Raw genomic sequence first — 25,197 nt, 5'->3', positions numbered from 1 at the left:
TACCCCGCTAGTTCGAACTAGCGGGGTAATGTAGGCATACCGCACTTGCAAATGAAGCCCGGGATTTGAATTTCCCGGGCTTCATTTGCATAAGCGGGGAGCCGCCATTTTTAAAACCCCGCTGGTTCGAACCCCGTGCAGCGCGGCTACACGGGGCAGGAACTAGGTAGTTCGAACTAGGCTTCCTAGTTCGAACTACCTAGTTCCTGCCCCGTGTAGCCGCGCTGCACGGGGTTCGAACCAGCGGGGTTTTAAAAATGGCGGCTCCCCGCTTATGCAAATGAAGCCCGGGAAATTCAAATCCCGGGCTTCATTTGCAAGTGCGGTATGCCTACATTACCCCGCTAGTTCGAACTAGCGGGGTAGTGTAGACATACCCTTTGTTAGGTGGATCCCATCTCTTCCTAGAAATCCTTGTGCCCAGAATAGCATCCCAGGATCAAAAACACCAAAGCCCTCTCTCAGACACCATCTGCACAACCATGCATTTACTTCCATGATTCAATGATCCCAACCTGGACCTTTTCCTTCAATAGGGAGCATGGACGAGAACACCACTTGCACCTCAAACTCTTTGATCCTTCTTCCAGTGCTATATAATCTGCAGTGACCCACTCTAGGTCATTGTTGGATGTATCATTAGTTCCTACATGGAGAAGTAGGAAGGAATAGTGATACAAAGGTTTGATCAGTCTTGAAAGACTCTTGTTCACATCCTGAATTCTAACTCCTGGTAATCAGCAAACGTCTTGAAATTCCTGGTCTGGATGGCAGATGGATGACTCCATCCCTCTTAGGAGAGAGTCCCTGACCACCATCACCTGTCTTCTTCTCTTTGAGGTGGTGGTCATGAAACCTGCATCTCTATGACTACGCATCCCATGCCTTCTAGTCAATGTGGCCTTTTTCTGATCTCTTCCTTGAGAGGACTCTGCCAAATTGATGCAGACTGAGTAACAGTGTTATGGGAAACAATAGGGTTGCCAGTCCTTCAGGATTGTCCTAGAGCAGGGGCAGGGAATCTTTTTGGGGTTGGGAGCTGCTGACCCCCAAGCTAGTAGATTTTGTGTGCTCCAGCCCCATGGTGGGATAGTGGAGGGGCTGGAGTACCAGCACAGGTTCCCCAATGATGGGGAGGAGCCTTGATTTTCAGAGGCTGGCTCCAGACAAGCTGAGGACTGCAGGTTCCCCACCCCTGTCCTTGAGTCTCCAGAAATTAAAGATTAATCTGTAGTTAATGATTATGTCATGTGATTAAATCTCCAGGAATACATCCCACCAGTGTTAGCAACCCTATTGTACCAATCTGATCTCCTTCCACAAGTGGATGCTTCTTATTTCTTCCTGGCAAACTTGAATCCAGCGATAGCAGCAAAGTACAGGGGAGCCAGAAGGAAAGGAAGACAATTGTAAGTGTTGGGACCTTGGAAGAGGGATCTGAAACTTGGAAAGAGAGGAGGAGTGGCAGCGTAGGCTGGGGCAAGGGGCTGACTTTGCTTTAAGCTAGAAGAATTACACTGCTGGAAGAGCACCCCAGTTTCTTGTTTACATTAGGACAAGAGGGCTCAGCTGGCAAATGCCAACCATGCTGTCCCTTAAATCCAGGACTGGAAGAGGGAGGATCGAAATAGCCCTGAATTTAGTGGGCAGATGAATGGTTTACCAGCCAGTGAATTGAGAAGGTTTCAGGAGGATGGTAGTAGTTTGCTATTCATAATGGAACTATATCTGAGCATCTTTGAGTAGATGGAACAAGAGGGTCTCTGTGTCCATATCTCTTCCCACCTGTTGGTCAAATTTGAGATTACTACTGGTACCTTAATTGCAAATTTCTTGAGTTTCTTGAACTTATTTCTTTTAAAGGATAACATTAAACAACATTGCTTGCTAGGCTACATATTTTCAGTTTTCAATTCAATGAGTCTTTATTCTATACAAACATTGCCAGTAATTCAATCTTTAACTCTGTCTTAAAGTTTTGGGAGTAGAATTCTTTTCTTTTGATAAAGGTAAGATAAAAGAGTGCATGTGGGGGAGAGTTGCAGGAGAGATCCTGGAGACGCTTAATCCTGCTCATGAGAGTTACAATCTCCATTTACTATGCTGACATAGGTTAATCTTCTGTGTGGTTCTCTGTCACTATGTTCATGTTCTCTATCCCCACCCCTTGGATTATTTTAAGGACTCCATGTAATGGCACTGTAGTCACTGGAATCCAGGAAGATTTACTAACACAGCTGAGCAGTTTTGAGCAATGACACTAGCACAGCTCGAAAGACATGCCTGTACTGAAGCTGGGTAAAATTAGAAGACCTTTGTTTATCAGCCTTTTCTCAAAGAGAATCACTGACACCATAAAAACATTAAGAGAATGAAGAAAAATATAACTCAGCTCCAGTGAAACCTATCCCCGACTCCAGAAATCAGGCTCATTATGTATTATGTATCCTAAATTTATCTTCTTACATTTTTATTTCCTGTATTTTGCTGCAAGTTTTTCTATACAAAAATCCCCCCAATTGAACAGTGTTAGAGAGAAATTAGAGTGATGAGACCGGTACAAAAATACACAAAAAATAAAGTTTTAATGCTTGTTGTTAGGGCAATTTGGTGAATAACTTTCCATCAAGTTCAGTTCTGTTTAAATAGTAACAATAGTACTCTTGGCTAGGACACTAATTCTCAGCAGATACAATTATAGTCAATGGGGAAATTGTGCCAGTAAATAAGTAAAACTATATGCAAAAACCTAACCATGGTAGCACAGATACCTTATCTTTTCTATGAACCAACCAGTAAAGCACACCAATTGCTCACTAGCTCACACACTTAAAAGCCAGTATATTAAATAGAAAGCCATTCCAAAACTAACAGAAACTCTAGTAGGGCCATTCCTGTTCACGTGGATGCAGATTGAAAACCTGCATAGAGGAAAGGAGGTTTTCTTTTGTCTGTGCTTCTAATGATAGTAGACAAGTTTTTTTCAAACAATTCAGTATGAAAATGTTGGTGTTTGAATAGTGCTTGCATGAGTTGGAATAAACAGCCTTTCACACCTTTGGCCAAGAAATGTGCGTGATGCTCCTGTAGTGTGAATGATGGATGGGTTTGTACCTATCCCAGAGGGGAATAAAGAATACCTACATTTCCTTCCCCAAGTTGTCCATATGTAGTGTTTTTCTGGGTTATATCTTGTCACACATCACATGCAGTGTGTGTGCATGGCATGAGCATGTGTGTGATTACTTGGGGAGATGAGGGAGGGTTGAGTTTGGTCTGCTTTTTCCCTATATGAATGACTCTACCCGGACACTTCAATTTCTGTGCTTTTCCAGGGCCAGATAGGAGTAGTGAATGGGAATAAATGAACCATTCTGATATGGATAAGTAAGAAGTCTTGCATGATTAAAAGAAGAATGAAGGTGTACCTTCTACTTCTAGTGTAAGCCTTCTGTCAACGTAGTTTATAGCTTTGGGATTAACATATTGGACCCTCTCTTCATAGTAGCTGTGCACATAGGGACTGTTTTCACCTTACTGAAATGTAAGCTGCAACAAAACTCTAATGCAGGCTTTGCCACAGTGATCCATGTTTAGAGGCTGTGTTATTGTATTTGGGGCAATCATTGAAAACAGCTGAAAAATGTCAACTAGTGCAGGTGGAAATGGTTCATCTCTAACTGGGATAACACGTATGGACACATAGCACTGGATACCCCCTCTTTAACAGAACTATGGACTTCAGAAACAGAATGGACCAATATGGTCATTTAGTCTATCTCCCTGTTAGTTCATGAGGGTTCCTTGTTGAATGTTTATAATTATTTTTTCCAGTCTAACTTTAAATGCTGCAAGCAATGGGATTTCAACTACACTTCTTGGGAGACTATTGCGTAATGAACAGATTGTTCTATCGGACCTCTTCCTTGAAAATTTTCAACGTAAATTTACCTTTATTAATTTACTCCTAGTTTTTATGCTAAATAATTCCCCCAACCCCCCCGGCATTTATACTCTTCAAATATTTGTAAATTGTTTAATTTCTTTCCTGCCTCCAATGATTGCTTAACCACGATACATATTTAGTTCTTCTTCTATTTCTTTGCAAATTAGTCCCTCCACTCTCTCTGTCCTTCTTTGATTTCCCTTTAGGTTGTCTATATCCTTTTGATAAAGAGCCAAAACTGACCAGAATATTTCAAGCAGGTTTAGACCTTTTCTCTCACCTTCCTTTCACATACTCTGGTTCCTCAGCATATGCAGCTTAAAATTCCATTGTCTTCTTTCAAGTATTGGTATATCCATACATGGTCCAGGAATGCACTATTTGGGCAATTGTTCCTCTCCTAATGGTCCATTATGAGGATTATGAACCACTGGTTCAGTCTTTCTCTTGGCTCCAGATGAGCAAAGATGGGAGTATTCGTGGAGGTTTGGTTTTAGCTAGAACTCAGTTCTCCAAGTGAACTGGCATCATTTGTTTTACCTGCAAATGGACACTGCCAAAGTCCATTCACAAATGAATTCCTGCATCTTTGGAAAAGACCTGCTCCATAGGTTTTGCTCTGCACATTTCTTTATAGATACACAAAGTAGTTGCCAAGAAACCATAAAGAAAAGAATCTTACTATGAAGATCACATCAGTTATGGAGATTGGTGTAGTCACTGTACTTAATATTTAAACAGCAATTGCCATTTATTAAGCCAATTTCCATTTCAAATATTGAGAGAAGTTAATAATTACTTTTTGCTTGATGCTTAGGAATTACTATTGAGCTAATAATGAATAGAACTACACCAAGCTGTTTCCTATTGATTTCAGTAGCATCTAAATTTTAAGGAATAGTGACTATTTCTATAAAACTCTTAAGTCCTGATTCTGATCTCACACCAGGGTAAATCAAGAGTAGTTCTGTCAAAAGTAATAGAGATACTTTTGTCTAAAATCACTGTAACTCATTGACTCTGATGGAAATAATCTTCATTTACACTTGTATAAGTGAAATGAGAATCAAATATGAGAATCTCTAAGCTGGTGTAAAATGTCTGGCCTCCCAACTGAAGGAAGATGAATGAAACACGATGGGGCAAATCACCAGCACCCCCAAACATCAGTACAGAAAAGGTGGAGGAGTGCTCGGACTTTGAGTGGAAGACGGAAGAAAGAAGGTTTAGCATAAGACCAGGTTTTTGAAGCAATAATGAGACTGTGAACAAACTGAAATGTGAACCCAATCTCATTACAAGTAAAGATGGGTAACAATTTCCTGAAATAAGATTTTTTTTCCTTCTTAAAATGCTGATCTGATGAAATTGAAATGTTCCTCAGGAACATGCTGATTTCAGTAACTCTTTTGAAAAACAATGCTTCATTTGAGCAATGCCCAAGTGCTTTGTTATGACTTTCACTTTCATATTGTATTGTAGATTATATTTAGACCAAACACAGTGCTTCAATTAGGTCATTTTATTATTTCCTAAACAAAATTTTGGAAAATGTGTTTCATGGGAAATTTCAAAACTTTGATTCTCATTCTGATTTGAGGTGAAAAACAATTATGAAACATTGAAATCTCCCATGGAATGGAAATTCTTTTTGCCCAGCTATAGTATGTGTAATCTGATTTCACAGCATTACTACAGAGTTGCACGATCACATAATGCCTGTTATTTGATGGCTTATTTTTCATAAAAACAAGAACACTTAAATGGAAAACTTACATAAGTACAACATTATGACATGAAATTTCAACACAATCCCTTTCAAAAGCTAGGGTTTCTGTAGTGAGCCTAATTCTTCCTAACTGCAAACATAGTAACTTCAGCAACTACCTGGACTGTTTGTTAAATGTATAACTAATGTGTAAACTAACTGTTAATGTTCCCAGCTCTCATGATTTGATGATGTGTCTCATGATATTTAGCGTGTATCTTAAAGCCCCAGCCCATGGCATCATGTTCTGACATGGGAATCTCAGTTTCCGTGTTAAAATAAACTTTTCCAGACTTCATAGTCACTGAGAAAAGCTTGAAAAGCTCTAACAGCACAAAAGTCACTGAGAAAAGCTTTTGTGAGCTCTAACAGCACAAAAACCAAAAGGCAAATTAAAAGAAAACAATTGTTACTTAAATCTTTTGATTGTAGGTCAATCTTGTGGGGTTTTTTGAATGCTTGTGATTGGTAATATTGGTTCTCAAACTGATAATATTTATTTAACTCTGCACTGTTAAGGCAAAATCCTGCATGTGTTTCAAAGGAGCACTTGGGGTCAAGAAGGCACAGAGGAGCCCAACAGGGGTAAGGCAGAATATAAGGCCCTGTTGAGCACTAAAAGGAGACCTGAGTCCTCAGCTGGCACTCCATGGCTTGCAGTGGACAACAGGTTGAGAGCACAGCTTGCCCGCAGCCTTACTATCCACACATGGGCTACGTCTACACTGGCCCCTTTTCCGGAAGGGGCATGTAAATTTCACGAGTCGTCGTAGGGAAATCCGCGGGGGATTTAAATATCCCCCGCGGCATTTAAATAAAAATGTCCGCCGCTTTTTTCCGGCTTTTAAAAAAGCCGGAAAAGAGCGTCTAGACTGGCCCCGATCCTCCGGAAAAAGTGCCCTTTTCCGGAGGCTCTTATTCTTACTTCAAAGCCGGAAAAAAGCGGCGGACATTTTTATTTAAATGCCGCGGGGGATATTTAAATCCCCCGCGGATTTCCCTACGACGACTCGTGAAATTTACATGCCCCTTCCGGAAAAGGGGCCAGTGTAGACGTAGCCATGGACAACAGCAGGCACTGAGAGAGGTACAAGCTGTCCTTTTTGTAAGGAGCATCTATGGAGCTGCTTCTGAACCTCTTAACATTTTTTCCTACAGCAATAAAATGGCACCTCAGCCTCCTCCTATTCATCTGCCACTGCTCCTTTCCCCACAGTGAACATCAGGTACGTAAAGCCAAGATGATGCCATTAGTGTTACATTGATGTGGGGAGGGGTTTTTTTTCAGGTATTATTACTATTGACACAACATACTTCGACTTGAAAGAAAGAATGGACTTACTTTTATCCCTTGTTCAATGTCTTTCAACTCCAGCACGTAATGAACCAAACCCACATCTTTCCCCAAATAAAGGGCCGGACTCTGTAATTCATTGTGTAACTCTTGGGGCACTGGAAGAAGATTAATGTGTACACTGTACTTTTATGAATGGCAAATCAATCCTTTAAAATATGTTTTGGTTAAACAAACAGAACTTCAGGTCTATTATTTTCATCATTTCATTGTTAGTGTTGATTAAGTCAATTAATTACTGTTTGTTAGGTTTAATTTCAATGTATCGTTAGTCTAACTGAGTTGCTATTAATCCTAATATAGTTTCTGCTTTCCACTAACATCAAGCTAAGTCTATTATGGTAGACGGTTATGTACACACCATAAATCATGCAGCATAATTAACCTGCTCTAACTTTTTACAGCTTGGCAATGTGGTTAGGCAAACCTTAGTACAGTTTTAGAGATGTCACTGCAGTTATAACTTGGTAAAATATGTCATCTCACTCAACGCTAAAACTCAATATGCCACTGGTCATTTCTTTCTAACATAAGGAGAAAATATCAGGTGCATCAGCACCTAGACATTATACTAATAGGTGCTATTGGAAACCATAAAATAGATAGAATAAGCAAAAGGAAGATGTACTATAAAATGTGCTATCTACAATATATTTTTGAAACTTTGTCTGTCTGTGTCCATCCATCTGTGAGTCTGTTTGTTCAAGAACACCTCCTAAATGGTAAGAGCTAGAACCACCAAATTTAGTATGCAGCTTCCTCTTATCATAATGTAAGGTCAGGGTTTGGTTGTGCCAGGATAATGGGATGTGCCTGGAATTTAATTGTTTTTCTCATAAAATGGAAATGGGGGGGGGGTGGTCTGGTAGGAGGGCTAGTTATGCTGTAGAATTAACACAGGAGCAGCAGGGGGGCAGAGATGGGGACCAGGACAGCTATAACTTCATTGGATCAACAGGGAGCAGGGTGGAGAAAAGGACAGTTCTCTACTATATATTTGAGAGAGTTTATCTTTTTGTATGTCTGTGTCTCTGTCTGTCCCACAGCTGAGGGACATGCACTCCTCCATTGGCTGTGCCCCTGAAGCTGCAGCTGCAGCAGCCATAGACAGGAACTTCTCACCTGGCCCCACGTTGTTGCAGTGAGAGTGGGCTGGGGTTGTCCTCTCCTCAGCACAGCAGGCATACTGAACCCCTCCCCCACTCCAGAACAATAATGTAAATGATGAAAAACAAAATGTATTTGCTTTAAGGAGCCGAGTAACATCAGGTAAATCTTCTGGTACCATTATATCGGAAATGCAGATTTTGTACTTTATACCAGGAACCATTTGTTTTGTCCTGAGATCTATCTATAATATCTTATATAGTCCCTATCACCACTGTATATATCCCCTGTCACCACTGCATGCCTTCCAGTCATCCTCACAACACCTCTGTGAGGCAGAGGCAGTTTCTTGTAACAGATGGTAAACTGGGGTCCAGAGACACAGAAAGATGACTATGCAGCTAGACACAGAAAGATGACTCCAGGAGAGCTTGGTTCAGTTCCCTGGTGTGCTACAAACTTCCTATGTGACCACAAACAAGTCATTCAAATGCAGAAGTGAGACAGGGTGGGCATATGGGGCCACTTGCCCTCCTAGATTGCTCAGTCACGTTATGGCCAGACCCCTTCCCTGCTGGGCTGGAAAAGATGAACAGCTGGGAGTTGTACAGAGGGGCTGCTGCTTTTCAGGGGAGGGGAGCTATGTTGAGGTGAGGGGGCCTGACTCTAGCTATTCACATTGCTCAAGGGTTGTCCCTGCCCCAGCAGTAGGCGTGAATCATCTATGAAATGTTTCTTTCTTCTTTTTGTTACATCAGTGACTCTCAACCTTTCCAGGCTACTGTACCCCTTTCAGGAGTCGGGTTTGTCTTGCGTACACACAAGTTTCACTTCAGTTGTAAGCTACTTGCTTACAAAATCAAACATAACAACACAAATGTATCACAACACACTGTTACTAAAAAATTGCTGACTTTTTCATCTATACTATGTGATTATAAAATAAATCAATTAGAATATAAATATTGTACTTACATGTTGGTGTCTAGTATATAGTGCTGTATAAACAAGATATTTCTATGAAATTTTAGTTTGTACTGACTTGGCTAGTACTCTTTATTTAGCCTATTGTAAAACTAAGCAAAGATCTAGATGAATTGATGTGTCCCCTGGAAGACCTCTATGCACCCTCATGCATACATGTCCTCCTGCTTGAGAACCACTGGTTTACACTAGTGCCTGTTTATTAGAGTTTTACCCTACTACCCATTAACATGAAAACTGAGCCTCTTTTATGAGAAAACAGTTGTAATAGCAAAGTCTATAGTGAATTTTGTGGAGTCTCTGGCACTTTGCACTCTTTTGAGGAAAAGTCTCTGATTAGGGAGAGTTTTATTTTTAGATGGAGTGATGTGGCTGGCAGACGTTAAGGTTGGAGAGGGGTCTGATGAGACTGGGATCTACTGCAGATAGTTACAGTTCCTGCTTCCAAAGAACTTCCAATCTCAATAGCCAGAAGAGACGAAGTGTAGGAGATTCAGAGAGACTTAAGCGAGATGGATGGGCAGCATTATAGCAGATCAAGATTAATGTTGACAAAGTCAAAGGAATTAATACTGGATAAAATAGTTAAACTACTCAGATATTTTACTAGATTCTCAAGTATTGGTATCTGGTCAGGAAAAAATCCTTGGGTGGATGCATCATTGAAGACCTCTAATTAATGTGCAGTAGTGGTCAGCAAAACAAACAATGTTAGCATGCAGATGGACTAAGATGGACTATAAAACAGAAAATAGTATACCACCATTATAATAAATGAATGGTTGCCTTTATCTGGATTACTGCACACAGTGCACCTCAAAAAGGCAGTTGTTGAACTGGAAGGGATTAAATTAATAGAGATTGCCTATCTCCTAGAACTGGAAGGGACCTTGAAAAGTCATTGAGTCTAGTCCCCTGCCTTCACAGCAGGACCAACTACCATCCCTGACAATTTTTGCCCCAAACGGCTGCCTCAAGGATTGAGCTTACAACCCTTACTTCAGCAGGCTAATGTTCAAACCACTGAGCTATCCCTGACCCCAACTATTTGTACAATATGATGGGGGTTAATTTAGTTACAACTAATCAGGAAAGTGATCTTGGAGTTATTGTGGATAGTTCTCTGAAAACGTCCACGCAGTGTGCAGCGGCAGTCAAAAAAGCAAATAGGACACTATTAAAAAAGGGATAGAAAATGAGATGAAGAATATCTTACTACCCCTATATAAACTATAGTACATCCACATCTTGAATACTGCATACAGATGTAGTCTCCTCACCTCAAAAAAGGTATTTTGGCATTAGAAAAGGTTCAGAGACGGGCAACTAAAATGATTAGGGTTTGGAACAGGTCCCATATGAGGAGAAGCTAAAGAGACTAGGACTTTCCATTTTAGAAAAGAGGAGACTGAGGGGGGATATGATAGAGGTATATAAAAACATGAGTGCTGTGGAGAGGGTTAATAAACAAAAGTTATTTACTTGTTCACGTAATATAAGAACTAAAGGACACCAAATGAAATTAATGGTTAGCAGGTTTAAAACTAATAAAAGAAAGTTCTTCTTCACACAGCGCACAGTCAACCTGTGGAACTCCTTGTCAGAGGAGGCTCTGAAGCAGGGTCGGATTAAGGCATGGGCTAGCCAGACAGCTGCCAGGGGCACCAACCTATGGGGGGGCACCTGATGGGAGCTGTAAGAGGCGCATAGCGCCCCTCATAGCTGCTATCAGGAGCCACGCACCCAGCTCCGAGCGGCCACCCTGCAGCTCCGAGCGGCAGCAGCTCCGAGCGGCCACCCTGCAGTGGCCACCCAGGGCAGTGGTTAACCCCTGCAGCGCTGACCAGCAGCGCCCTTCCCCCTGCGGCCGTGGGGCCCTGCATGGCTCGGCTCGGCTCACCCCGAGCGGTCCCGGGTTGCATGCCAGTGGCAGTAGCTGGGCTGGGCTGGGCCGGGCACATGCGTCCTGCTGCCACCAGCTCCACGTGCCCTCCCCCACGCGCTGGCATGGGGGTTGGGGTCACGCATGCGCCCTCTCCCAACCTGGGGCGCAATTAACCTGTCTGCCCAGGGCGCTGGAATGGCTCGGTCTGGCCCTGATGTGAAGACTAGGACCATAACAGAGTTTAAAAAAGAGCTAGATAAATTCATGGAGGTTAGATCCATAAAAGGCGATTAGCCAGGGGGTAAGGAATGGTGCCCCTGGCCTCTGTTTGTCAAAGGCTGGAGAAGGATGGTAGGAGACAAATTGCTTGATCGTTGTTTGTGGTCCACCCCCTCTGGGGCACCTGGCACTGGCCACTGTCGGCAGACAGGATACTGGGCTGGATGGACCTTTGGTCTGACCCAGTATGGCCGTTCTTATGTTCTTAATACAAGAATATTTGGTAATGCATGGAGTGGTCACATGCCACAATTCAGATTAACTCCTTTGGCTCGGGAGGTTTCTAACATGGACCAGGGAAATCCACTGTGCCACGTAGGAGTAAGGTCCATCTACAGCAGGGGTTCTCAACCTTTTTCTTTCTGAGGCCCTGCCCAATATAATATAAAATCTCCACAGCTCTGCTGTGCCACAACTGTTTTTCTGCATACAAATCCAGAGTCTGCATTAAGGGGTAGCAAAGAGGGCTACCTCCTAACGAACCAGACAGAAGTCTCTTCATAATAAACTAATGAAGACTGAGACAACTGTGACCCTCAAAAATTGTCAACTTTACTTTTCTACTTATACTGTCAGATATTGTGTATATCGAACATGTGAAGATTATGCAACTACAAATACTTATTTAGCTGTCTAAGGCAGTTGGCAAAATTTCTGTGGTCATAGTAAAGATCTTGATATACCAGCTCGACTGTAGATCCCTTTTCTATAGTAACAATAATCTTTATGGTGCAACAGGGACTGGTGACCTTTTACCCATCCTGTATTATTTAAGTGTATGTTTGCTAATTGATCTGTTACTGGTAAATAGCCTTTTTAAAAAGTTTTATAGTTGACTGATTTTTAAGAGGGATTTACTTTGTCTTTCAGAGATCAGGAAGCAAGGCACTCAGCATGAGATATTGTTTGCTCTATCTTTTTATTGCACATCTGGGCCAAATTTATTCTTGGTGTGGCACCACTGATTTCAGAGAACTTTTACCAAAGAAGAATTTGGCCTTCTGTGTCAGGTAAGATCTAGAGGCAACATAACCATAGGTAACAATTGGAAACTGATAGTTAAAATTTTGAATTTCTTGTAAACGAGGCACTTAGGCTACATCTACACTGCAGCACTATTTTGGGATACCGGTGGAATCCCAAAATAGCTATCCTACGTCTTGACAGCAAGCCCATTATTTTGAAATATAATGGACTCGCTATTCCAATGTCCCTGTAAGCCTCATTCCATGAGGAGTAAGGGATGTTTTGGAATAGTGGGTTATTTCAAAATTTGGCACTGTGTAGACAGCACCAAATTATGAAATGAGTTATTCTGAAATAAGATACCCAATTTGCGTAGCTCAAATTGCGTATCTTATTTCAACCTATGGTGCACTGTAGACACACCCTTAGAAATCACAGCAGTTACATCACTTACCTTTAAAGTAACAAAGTTTATGCACTCTATTCTAAAACGGGCCATCCTCCACAGATTTTCTAGAGACAAGGCCCTCCCAAAAGAATATCCGCACAGGTGGAATGGCACAATGGATAGAAACAGCCTTTAAGAAAAGCCTGACACTTTAAACAGTAGATGTCTCTGGAAAATGTGGCCCCAGTTAATGTTATTGAGCACATCTGAAAAGCCAATGCTTATTGAGAAACCATCAACTGGCTTTGCTCCAAAATGTAGATTTAAAATGGGACAAATTATGTAATTTACATTTTAGCCAGGGAGTGTTGAGGGGTGGGTGGAACTGTATCACCCAAAGGAAGAATTGTGCCTCCCTCAGACTCTTGATGTGCAGGGTGAATGTACATGCTGTACCAATCCTTGAGTGTGCCAGGTGATTTGTGCTCCTGGAAATGCAGAATCAGTGTTCCTCCAAACATGTGCTACTTTTGTCTGGTCTTTGCAGGAAGGAGGAAGAGAGAGAGGCTTCCATTTTAGCACCAAAGGGAATTCAGCCATTTGTGCCTTTGACAATCTCCCTCAAATGTGGATGTTAATAGTAATGTAAGTTAGGATTATTTTCTTGAAACTTAAAGGACTAAATTTGTCCCTGGTGCAATACCATTTACGCACTAATGATTAATTTGAGCCACGAGTTTCACATTCAGTGTTCCTTTTATAGCGCTGCTATGTATAGTATGTATTTGTCCACTTTAGTCTTGGGAATCCTGCAGCTCTAGCTCTATCAAAGCTTCCTGAAGTCAGTGGGAGTTTTGTCTTAATAGAGACTCTAGGATCAGGCTCCAAAGGATAACAACTATGTTCAAGTCAGTATATGTCTGATGAGAATAAAACAAATATTGACTTATTTTAGGAGATTCTCTACTGACATTACTAGTTTAGTACAAAAAAGTGTCCATTGCTTCTCTAGACCTTTCAGTGCCTTCAAACTGCAGTTTTTTCATTCACCTCCCAGCACCTAGACTGCTGAACATTGCTACAGTAAAGGCTAGAAGTTCACAGGAGACAAGAAAATGTGTGTATTTAGCAGCTGCAATGTTTAAACTATAATATGATGAAACAGACTATGTGTGATAGTTTTGTTATGACAACTATGGCTCCAAAGGTTAGTATAATTTCTCATGTGAAGCAGGGGAGAGAAAATTACAATTAAAAGCGCTGTAAGTGCTGGAACAACAATTTCAAGCAGCCTTTGATATGCTCTTTTAGTTGTTGTACAAGGTCAGCCCAGAGATATTAGGATTGTCTTTCAAAAGAATCTGCTGTATTTAACAACACATACCAAAATGCCCTGCATCATTAAAAGCATTGAGCATTAGGATATCTGACAGTTTGTTTGACTAAAACTCCTGGCCTATTTTAGCTATCTTTGTAATGGAACAAATCCATATACTATACAAAATGTATGATATTTACAGTGCGCGTAAAAAGTATTTTGTCTGAAGGAAGGGGGAGCTCTATTATTTAGTAAATCAACACACTGAAACAAAAGTACATTAAAATAACTAATTTTATCATTGATAAAACATTTAATGTAACATTTATGGTACTGCTATCAACATAAATATCCAAGCCAAGGTGTCTGAGGCAATGTTGCCCACTGGATGGAGCACTGAAGTGGGATTTATGAGACCAGAATTCTATTGCATCTCTGCCACTGGTGGGCTGGCTGCATTTGTGTAAGTCATAGCTCTTTGTGTCCCAGTTCCACATTTGTGAAATGGGGATAATGATTTTGACCTCCTTTCTAAATTGTTTTGATTAAAAACATTATCTAAGTATTAGGGTACACTATTAGTAACATTCATGGTTTCTGTTTTCAGCCTATTTTTCTGCAGTCAACTGCACACACACTAAAGTCCAAACCCTATAAAGCAAATCATGTATTCATGTAAATCTCATAACTTTTGGGGAAGCTGATTTATGACTTTTGACCATTTAGAGTTGGGAATAGTTTATTTTATACTATTTATTTTTAAGTGAGATCAGACCACAGTATGTGCTGAAGGACTTCTGAAATGTAAAGATATTTAAGTGTCATTTAAAGGCTAGACAGCTGGTATTCTGTGACGGCTGCTTATTTTACTACTCACAGATATCTCACTGTTTCCTTGCACTTTCCTCTTCACCCCTAGTCTGTTTAATGTATCCACCTGTTGTCTATTGTATTATATTTGGGTTGCAAGCTAGTTGGGATAAGGACCATCTCTCTTTTATCTTTGGACAGAGTTTACCACATGGGGACTGGCCTCTTGGCACTACCACAATAGCAACAGTTAATAACTTAGGGTATGTCTACACTACCCTCCTAGTTCGAACTAGGAGGGTAATGTATGCATACCGCACTTGCTAATGAAGCCCGGGATTTGAATTTCCCGGGCTTCATTAGCATAAGCGGGGAGCCGCCATTTTTAAATCCCCGCTGCTTCGAACCCCGTGTAGCGCGGCTACACGGGGCTCGAACTAGGTAGTTCGGACTAGGGTGCCTATTCCGAACTACCGGTACACCTCGTTTCACGAGGAGTACCGGTAGTTCGGAATAGGACCCTAGTCCGAACTACCTAGTTCGAGCCCCGTGTAGCCGCGCTACACGGGGTTCGAAGCAGCGGGGATTTAAAAATGGCGGCTCCCCGCTTATGCTAATGAAGCCCGGGAAATTCAAATCCCGGGCTTCATTAGCAAGTGCGGTATGCATACATTACCCCGCTAGTTCGAACTAGCGGGGTAGTGTAGACATACCCTTACTGCCTTGCACAATGTTATTTAATCATGACTTTTTATGGCAGCACAAGGACCTCATTTTGAACTGCTCACTAAGTACGGTAGAGGAGTAGTAGATAGTCACTGCTCCAAAGAGCTCACAATCCAACTTCAGAGTTTAAGGCTGGAAGTGACCTGTCTGTTCCTCAACATTAATTTTCACCCAGTTTCTCCTCTCTTGAGCTTTATAAGTAGGGTTTGATCAAAGCATCTCTTCCAGAAAAGTATCCAGTTTTTATTTGAATACATCAAAAGATGGAGAATCCACTCCTTCCCTTGCTAATTTGTTCCAATAGTTAATCACCCTCGCTGTTAAAAATCTGGGCCTTATTTCCAGTATGGCTTCAGCTTCCAGTAATTTTTAAATCTGGATTTTTTTCCCCTAACAGCTATGTTCTAGGAATCATTAGCAATGAGAGAGGTAGTTCTGGGGGCAGTGTTATATTGGAGGACAGAAGAGATTATCACAGTTGTCCCTTCTGGCTTTGGAATATGTGAGTCTGGGAAGGAGACTGGACATAACATAGAAGCAGAGTGAACAGTAACAATAGGGCCCTGATTCCTGATCAGGGCTTCTTGGGGTTATCACAGTGGAAATAGAACAGCAATAGTGATTGTAGTCTGTCCACATGGGAGATTTTAGGAGGGGTAAGAAGGTGGGGAATGAGCAACTAGCAATCCCCATAATTTGTTTTGGAATAGTGCCAAGCAGACACATCTAACTCCCTGTCATTTGTTCTCGGTAATGTTGAGCAAGAGGGATTTCTTGTACAAAGCAGAAACATGACTGAAATACCAATACATGGCATACAAAACACGAGGGCTACGTCTACACTGACATGATTTTCCGAAAATGCTTTTAACGGAAAAGTTTTTCATTAAAAGCATTTTCAGAAAAGCACGTCTAGATTGGCAGGATGCTTTTCTGCAAAAGCACTTTTTGCGGAAAAGCGTCCATGGCCAATCTAGACGCGGTTTTCCGCAAAAAAGCCCCGATCGCCATTTTCGCGATTGGGGCTTTTTTGCGGAAAACAGTACTGTGCTGTCTACACTGGCCTTTTTGCACAAAAGTCTTTCAGAAAAAGACTTTTGCCCAACGGGAGCAGCATAGTATTTCTGGAAAAGCACTGACAATCTTACATGAGATCGTCAGTGCTTTTCCGGAAATTCAAGCAGCCAGTGTAGACAGCTGGCAAGTTTTTCCGCAAAAGCAGATGATTTTGCGGAAAAACTTGCCAGTCTAGACACAGCCAATATGCTGATCTTGGTTATACAGTTATGAGATCAGAAACTGGTCCTAGGCACAAGTCTATTACCTTGCAATACATCACTGGGAATTTTATTCAAGTAAAGATTGCAAAATTTCATTCACTGATTGGCTTAAGATGAGTATGTATTTCAATTAACAGAGTACAAGATATCCCTCTGATGTAGCTGGACAGATCATGTGCTCAATTTAAATCTGAGAGGCAGCCCCCAAAATATTATTACATAATACCATGATCATTTAACAAGATAGCAGAACACATGGTGGTATTTACTCGTGCTAAGGACAAAATTCTACCTTTTGATACGCGTGTCTCATTTCCATTAAATGAAATGGGAACTGCGTATGTTCATCTAAGGACATGTCTACACTATCTGCCAGATCAACAGGCAGTGATAGATGCTGTTGTAGTGGTCAATACGCATGATAAATTGACTGCTGAGTGTTCTCCAGTTGACTCTTGTACTCTATCAAAATGAGAAGTATGAGTAGAGTCACCTGGAGAGCATCTGCCATTGACTCACTGCAGCAAAGACACCATGGCAAGTTGATCTAAATTTGTCAACTTCAACTACACTATCCCTTAACTGAAGTTGCATAATTTAGATTGATGGCCTGCAGAATTTGGCACTTTGAGTGGACATGAGAGACCTTTGAATTTTGCACAAGAAAACATTTGAATGAGTCCTTGCAGCCAGAATTTCAGTTACTTATAACCTGAACAGAAAAGCTGGAAGTAGAGGAGATAAGGAATGCAAACACCAATAAACTAAAGCCCACCAAAAAATCTAGGAACAACAACTGTTTGTTAGATTTAAGAGTGCTTAACAAATGAGTAACCAGTCTTCCTGCTGAGTGCTCAGAAATGAAATCTTACGGCCATAAATGACTAGAAAGAACCCTCATACATAAATGCAGAACAAATAAGAATAAGAAATTGAAATGAATTCAATTCATTAGTAGAGAAAAAGGAATGACAGAATTCAGTGATTCCAAGCCCAAAAGAGAGCACCATGATCATCATGTCTGACCACTTGTATAACACAGCCATAGGGGATGAGGCAAACATTATTGCAGAAAAATAGTCCCTTGCGTGGGTGTGCTTTTTTCTTTCCTTGATCTGTTTGTCAGGTATGTTCAATGGGGTAATTTGACCTGCATTTAGTATGCTATGCTCTTTTCAACTTCCTTCAGGATGGTGAACATTAGCTTCATGGACCAATTTAGGATGTGTTTAGCATCTTATAAGACAATAAAGCCTTTTGATCTTAGTTATAGGAAATATTTTCAGTCTGCTCCACATCACTCATGCAATCATGCAGTGCTTTGCACTTGCCCTCCCCTTTCCCTTCAGCAGGACACTATATTTTGTATTCCATTTCGGAATGATTAACTGCACTGTGTGCCAACAATACTCTGGGCTACTATACAGGAACCTGAGAAAACACTATAGCAAAGAACTTTACCCTTATGTTGCATCCACCTTTCCCTGCCAGAGACTGGGTATGACAATGTCAGAGACATAGTGTGAGTGCTATAACCACAGTTCACCCTAAAATCAGTAGCTGCTCTAGACTGATGTTACTCATGTAAGTCACCTCATACACTGATTTACCACTCGTTGTACCTGGCTCTCCTGCCACAGACTCCCCCATCCCTGTCCTCTTCCTCATCTATGATTCCTCAATGGAAACATTACCTTTACTCCTTTCTCAACTTTGTACTTTGAGTCAGTTCTAGTTGTCACTAGATTGACAGTCTTCCCTCATTCTAAAATTATGCTTCCAGTAACAGCAGTGAAATGCATTTCATTTTTGTTTTGGATTTTGTTTTGTTTTATTTACAGTCCAAAAAACCAGGATACATTAATTTTGAAGAGCTAAGAATCTTACTCCTTGAAAGAACTCGATTTCAGTATTTTGCTGTGCTTTTCTCCAGAGTCCTAATCCATCCACCTGAATTCCTTCTTCCTCTACTTTCTGTATGCAACAGATCACACAGGTAAAGGTCATTCTATGAAAACAGGCTACTGAATGAAAGCAATATTTATTTCATCCTCAAGAACATAGGTGACATGAGAATTTTGGTTAATTGCCCAACTGTTCAATCTTTACTTACATTAGCAAACTCTTGCTCAACTAAGTAATCCTATTGAAGTTGGTGAAATTATTCTGATAAGTAATTGCTCAGCACTCTGCATTAATGACAGTATAATCCCTCTCACTTATCCCCACACAAAACTTCATTAATTTCCAGGTAAGCTTGCCAAGTGCAATTCAAAGAAAGACTTCCCCTAATACCTGTCTGAAAAATCCACACACATTCAATACTACGGAAATTACAAGCCACGCTTGCATAAACTAGTCTGATATTAACTGCAGCACACAATTCACAACAAGCAGGAAAAATCTCTACATCATCTAACAACCTTAACACCCTCATCAACCAAGTCACATATTCATTCATTCAAGGGATGGCTGGAAAGTGTCCCCTATTTCAGGCAAAGCCTTCTGATCATGTTCCCTATTGGTGGTTAGGGACAGGACAGGCATCATATATATCTGAACAAGAAAACAAAGCTTCTATAGTGCAGTTAGGAGAGTTAAAGTATTCCGCCTACTATACTCTCTTATCCATTGAACGGCTTCAGTGTTGTTTTCTACTTCAGAAAATGTGGCATCAAGAATGCTACCCTACTTATTTCATTATGCAAAGATACAAGTCCTTCAATGAGCTGGAATTTCAATTACATTTTAGTTGATCTCAGTGACAGATTAGATCAGATTTCCAAGTAGATATGGTCTAGAATTTCTTTTGTGAAGAAATTAGCACTTTGTGTAAATCAATAACCCTTTAACATTTAGGTTTGTGTTGAAAGATTGCCACTCTGTTTATGTATCTACTAGTGTGCTACAACTAATGATTAATATACAATTGATATGACACAATTATGGTTAAAACTGGTGAAAAGTCAGGAAACAAAGGGTAGGAATAAATGGTAAGTTTTCAAAATGGAGAGAGGTAACTTACTGGTGTCCCCCAAGGGTCTGTATTGGCACTAAATTTATTCAGCCTATTTATAAATGATCTGGAGAAAGGGATAAACAGTGAAATGGCAAAATGTGCAGATGATACAAAACTGCTCAAAACAGTTAAGACCAAAGCAGATTGTGAAGAGCTTCAAAATAATCTCACAAAACTAATTGATTGGGCAACAAAATGGCAAATGAAATTTAATATTGATGAATATAAAGTAATGCACACTGGAAAAAATAATCCCAACTATACATACAATATGATGGGGACTAATTTGGCTACACCATCTCAAGAGAGAGATCTTGGAGTCATTGTGGATAGTTCTCGGAAAACATCCACTCACTGTGCAGCAGAAGTCAAAACAGCAAATAGAATGTTAAGAATAATTAAAAATGGGATAGAGAATAAGACAGACAATATCTTATTGCCTATATATTAAAACATGGTACACCCACATCTTGAATACTACATACAGGGTATGTCTAGACTGCATCCCTCTGGCAGCAGAAGTATGCAGAATAGGCAGGTCGACATTGCAAATGAAGTGAGGATTTAGATATCCCGCACTTAATTTGCATAAAATGGCCACCATTTTTGCAAACTCAGTACTTTGTCAGCAAAAAGCAGCAGTCTAGAGGGGGATCTGTCGAGAAAGAAAGCTTTTTTCGACAGATCCTATAAACCTCCTTACAGGAGGCATAAGGGGTCTGTCGAAAAAGGCTTTTTTTCTCAACAGATCCCCCTCTAGACTGCTGCTTTTTGCCGACAAAGTGCTGAGTCAGCAAACACAGAGGCCATTTTTATGCTAATTAAATCCCCGCTTCATTTGCAATATTGATCTGCCTAATCTGCATCCCTCTGCTGACAGAGGGATGCAGTCTAGATATACCCACAGATGTGGTCGCCTCATATAAAAAAAGATAGATTGGCTTTGGAAAAGATTCAGAAAAGGGCAACAAAAATGATTAGAGCTTTGGAACGGGTCCCATATGGAGAGATAAAAAAGACTCGGACTTTTCAGTTTAGAAAAAAGGAGAGATTGGGGGGGATATGATAGAGGTCTATAAAATCATAACTGGTATGGAAAAAGTGAATAAGGAAAAGTTATTTACTTGTTTCCATAACATAAGAACTAGGGGGTCATCAAACGAAATTAATAGGTAACAGGCTTAAAACAAACAAAAGGAAGTTTTTCTTCACTCAGCACGTTGTCAGCCTGTTGTGAAAACCAGGACTTTAACAGGGTTCAAGAAAGAACTAGATAAATTTCTGGAGGTTAGGTCCATCAATGGCTATTAGCCAGGATGGTTAGCCTCTGTCCTAGCCTCTGTCTGTAGCCTCTGTCAAACGCTGGGAATGGATGACAGGAGAGGGATCATGTGATGATTCCCTGTTCTGTTCACTCCCTCTGGGGCATCAGGCATTGGCCACTATCGAAAGACAGGATATTGGGCTAGATGGACCTTTGGTCTGACCCAATATAGCCATTCTCATGTTCTTATGATTGATAATATCATTATGCATTCTGATATGTACCCTTATCCCCTTAAGACTGGATGGCAGTACAGAGGTGCATTAATCCAATGCAAGGCCTTGGTGGCCTTCTTCCTTTGGCAAAATAATCTCGAGCAGCAGAGGGTGAATGTGGCAGAACTTGCATCTCCATCTCCCTTCTCTGCCCACATGCGGCCTGATCCACTGCCTGGTGTAAAAGGGCAGGTAGAGGCATTATTCCCTCTTCAAGAGCTTCTTGGAACCCTCTCCCACCTTTTCATAGTTATACAAGGGCCAGACACAATTGAGTCCTAAGTATATTCAATCAAATAGGCTACAAAATATTTGTTTATCATTAGTGGGAAACTGGCTTTGAGGCAGTGTAAAATTGATCAAAAAGTATAGAAGAAATTATATTTTCAGCTGCGATTTTAAATGAGAGAGAGGATCAACAAGACTCAAATGTCATTTCATATAGGAGGAATGCAGGAAGGAGGTCACCTGCACCAGCATCAGTGACAGGTTAGAGAGAAGGCTAGTGTCAGACAAGTGAAAGCAATTGAGGGGGAGGGAGAGTATTGAGAGAAACCCTTTAAGGTATGCAATATTCTGCTCATTCTAGAGTCTGCAGAGCTGGAGCTTGAGAAGGTAGTAGAAAAGTTTTGGTAATCAAGGGGTCAAATTTGAGCCCCACTGAAATAAATGGGAATTTTTCCAGTCTTCAGTGGGATCAGGAAATACTTCACGGTGAAAGGGGATGAAAGCCTGGATAAAGTCTTCCGTGGAGGTACAGCTCTCAGGGTTGTGTGTGGATAGTGCTGCAGAGAGCAAGACAAGCAATTTTACAAACATAGACTATATTAGAAGTAAAGTTCTGAGGCAAGCTGGCCCCAAGGTTTTAGACAGGGGTGGTAAAGGGAGGGTCTGAATGAATGGAGATGGAAGAGATGGTACTCTGAATGAGTTCTCTTGCGCAAGAGAAATACATGTGTCTGTTGAGATATTTAGCTGAAGGAAGATGAGAAAAAGCTATTAGTATTAGGGCCAGTAACAGATCCCTACTCATTGCTAGCCCCAGCTTTTGAACAGTCCATTGGAGGAACCTGTTCAATGTGTCAGACCCCAGACACTCCCATTCACTGCTAGAATGGATCTTTTGATTCTAATACTCCTGTTTCATATTGTGAGTACTGCCCAAGAATCTAACTGAGAAACTCCTGTGCAAACATTTATTCTTCAGGGATCAGTGCACCTCAGCAAGTAATTGCAGTGACACTAGGCAGCCTTTCAAAACAGCATAGGGTTTATTTCTCAGCTGGAGCACAGCACTGAGAAGTCTTTAGGTTATCAGGGAGAAACCAAGGTTAAAATATAGTCCACATTAGCCAAGCCACAACTCCCTTGTACCATGCTGTTGGAAGAACCATCTTGATTTCTTTCCTCTGTTCTTTTGTCTGTCAGACCTAGTAAAGATGCCATATATCTCAGAAGGCTGGCCTCATGTCACCCCTCAGTGTATTGTTTGCCTTCTGCAGACCCATACTGAGTTCACATGTTCTGCCTGCCAGAATTGCCTATGGATAGGTATAAGTTTTTCAGTCTTTAGGATTTCTGTTTTCTTTCTGAATCCTCCAGTGATATAGCTGGATTTCAGGAAGTCCATCAACAACTGTTCCAATAAGTAACATGACACAAACACTATTCATTCTGCTCCCGTTGGTTTCATGACACACACCTCATGTCTCCTGCTCTGCCACTAGAGCAATTTTTAAATCCTTTTGCACTCACTGAGTAGCAATCCCTGGTCAAATAAGTCACTTCCAGGCAAATCATTTGTAAAAATATTACAGAAAATTCCTACTTTGTGAAAAGGCCAAATTTAGATTGCCCTTGTCAAGTGAGTGGTAGATATGATTTCTCTTCAGTCTATGTGAACCTCTTCTTATCAAAGTTTATTTCTATATAAAATACAATTTTAAAATGTATTTACTAAATGAAAAATATATTTTAAATTTGTTTTCAGGATGAAGAGTTCAGATTACTATATTAAATGCCTACTATAGAAGCTAACCTGTGTCAAACTACAGATGGCCAAAACTATCTATATGCCTAACCAGCCAAGATAAAATAATTAAGATCTCCCTTGCCATAATCTTATTCATGACCACATTTCTTCTAGAACTGGGATTAAATATTGCATGAATGACCAACTCTTCCATATACGGTACAACATCTTCTTTCTAAAACTAATGTCATCGGTTCTGTTATTACTGATCTTCAGTACGCTGACAAGTGTGTTATCCTCATGCATGCTAAAGATGACTTGCAACTCACTCCCATTCTCCCACAAATTGTCATTGGTAGTGAACCCCTGGAAAATGTTGAGCATTTCCCTTAACTTGATAGCCACCTTTCCCAGGATCTCTTCTTCCAGTATATCCTTTGGAAAGTTGCTCCGTTGTGACTTTACTGTCAGAGACCCACTAACAGAAAATAAGATTGGGCAAAGTAAGTGACTGGGTAACAAAATGGCAAATGAAATTTAATGTTGATAAATGTAAAGTAATGTACATTGGAAAAAATAATCCCAACTATAAATACACTATGGGTGTGTCTAGACTACCGAGTTTTGTCGACAAAAGTGGACTTTTGTCGACAAAACTATACCAGCGTCTACACTACCGCTGAGTTCTGTCGACATAACGTCGACAGAACTCAGCAGTTTTGTCGACGCTGGTATACCTCATTTTACGAGGCAAAACACCTTCTGTCGACAGAGTTCTGTCGACAGAAGGTGTTATTGCCTGTAGGGTTGCGTCCAGACTACGGGGTTCTGTCGACAAAGCAGCTTGCTTTGTCGACAGAACTCAATGTGTCTGGACGCTCTTTGTTGACGGAAGTTTTGTCGACAGTATCTGTCGACAAAACTTCCGTCGACAAAACGCGGTAGTCTAGACGTATCCTATGATGGGGACCAATTTGGCTACACCTACTCAAGAGAAAGATCTTGGAGTCACTGTGGATAGTTCACTGAAAACATCCACTCAGTGTGCAGCGGCAGTAAGAAAAGCAAATAGAATATTAGGAATCTTTTAAAAAGGGACCGAGAACAAGACAGTATTGCCTCTATAGAAAATCATGGTATGCCCACATCTTCAATACTGCATACAGATGTGGGTGCCTGATCTCAAAAAAGATATATTGGCATTGGAAAAGGTTTAGAAAAAGGCAACAAAAATTATTAGGGGTTTGGAACAGGTTCTATATGAGAAGAGATTAAAGAGATTAAGACTTTTCAGTTTAGAAAAAAGAGATTAAGGCAAGAAACAATAGAGATCTATAAAATCATGACTGGTGTGGAAAAAGTGAATTAGGAAAAGTTATTTACTTATTCCCACAATATAAGAACTAGGGGTCACCAAATTAAATTAATAGGCAGAAGGTTTAAAACAAACAAAAGGAGTTTTTCTTCACTTAGCATAGTCAAACTCTGGAACTCCTTGCCAGAGGCTGTGGTGAAGGCTATGACTTTAACAGGGTTCCAAAAAGAGCTTGATAGATTCATGGAGGTTAGGTCCATCAATGGCTATTAGCCAGGATGGTTAGGAATGGTGTCCCTAGCCTTTGTTTGTCTGGTAATGGGTGATGTGATGATTCCCTGTTGTGTTGCCTCCCTCTGGGGCATCTGGTATTGGCCACTGTCGGCAGACAGATACTGGGTTTGATGGACCGTTGATCTGACCCAGTATGGCCATTCTTATGTAAAATCCTGGTTTACAAGGGAGTAGTCATCCCCACTTTTCTTTATGGGTGTGAGTCTTGGCTGACATACCAAAGCCATCTTAATTATCTGGAATGGTA

At 40.8% G+C, this 25,197-nt stretch overlaps 1 long non-coding RNA gene across 2 annotated transcripts; it reads left to right on the top strand.

The window, feature by feature from the left end:
- Positions 1-1,292: 1,292 nt before the first annotated feature.
- Positions 1,293-23,665, top strand: LOC142827129 (uncharacterized). 2 transcript variants are annotated; one of them, XR_012901576.1, is made up of 3 exons: positions 1,293-1,409; positions 12,194-12,333; positions 23,360-23,665. It is a non-coding gene; the product is annotated as an uncharacterized LOC142827129 (long non-coding RNA). The 2 variants fall into 2 exon arrangements; XR_012901574.1 differs by lacking the exon at positions 23,360-23,665 and adding an exon at positions 18,653-18,800.
- Positions 23,666-25,197: the final 1,532 nt, after the last annotated feature.

Source organism: Pelodiscus sinensis, chromosome 1 (genome assembly GCF_049634645.1).
Source record: "Pelodiscus sinensis isolate JC-2024 chromosome 1, ASM4963464v1, whole genome shotgun sequence".
Classification (NCBI taxonomy): Eukaryota; Metazoa; Chordata; order Testudines; family Trionychidae; genus Pelodiscus; species Pelodiscus sinensis.
Note: the sequence above shows the minus strand (reverse complement) of the source record. Positions and strands in the feature narration are given on the sequence as shown.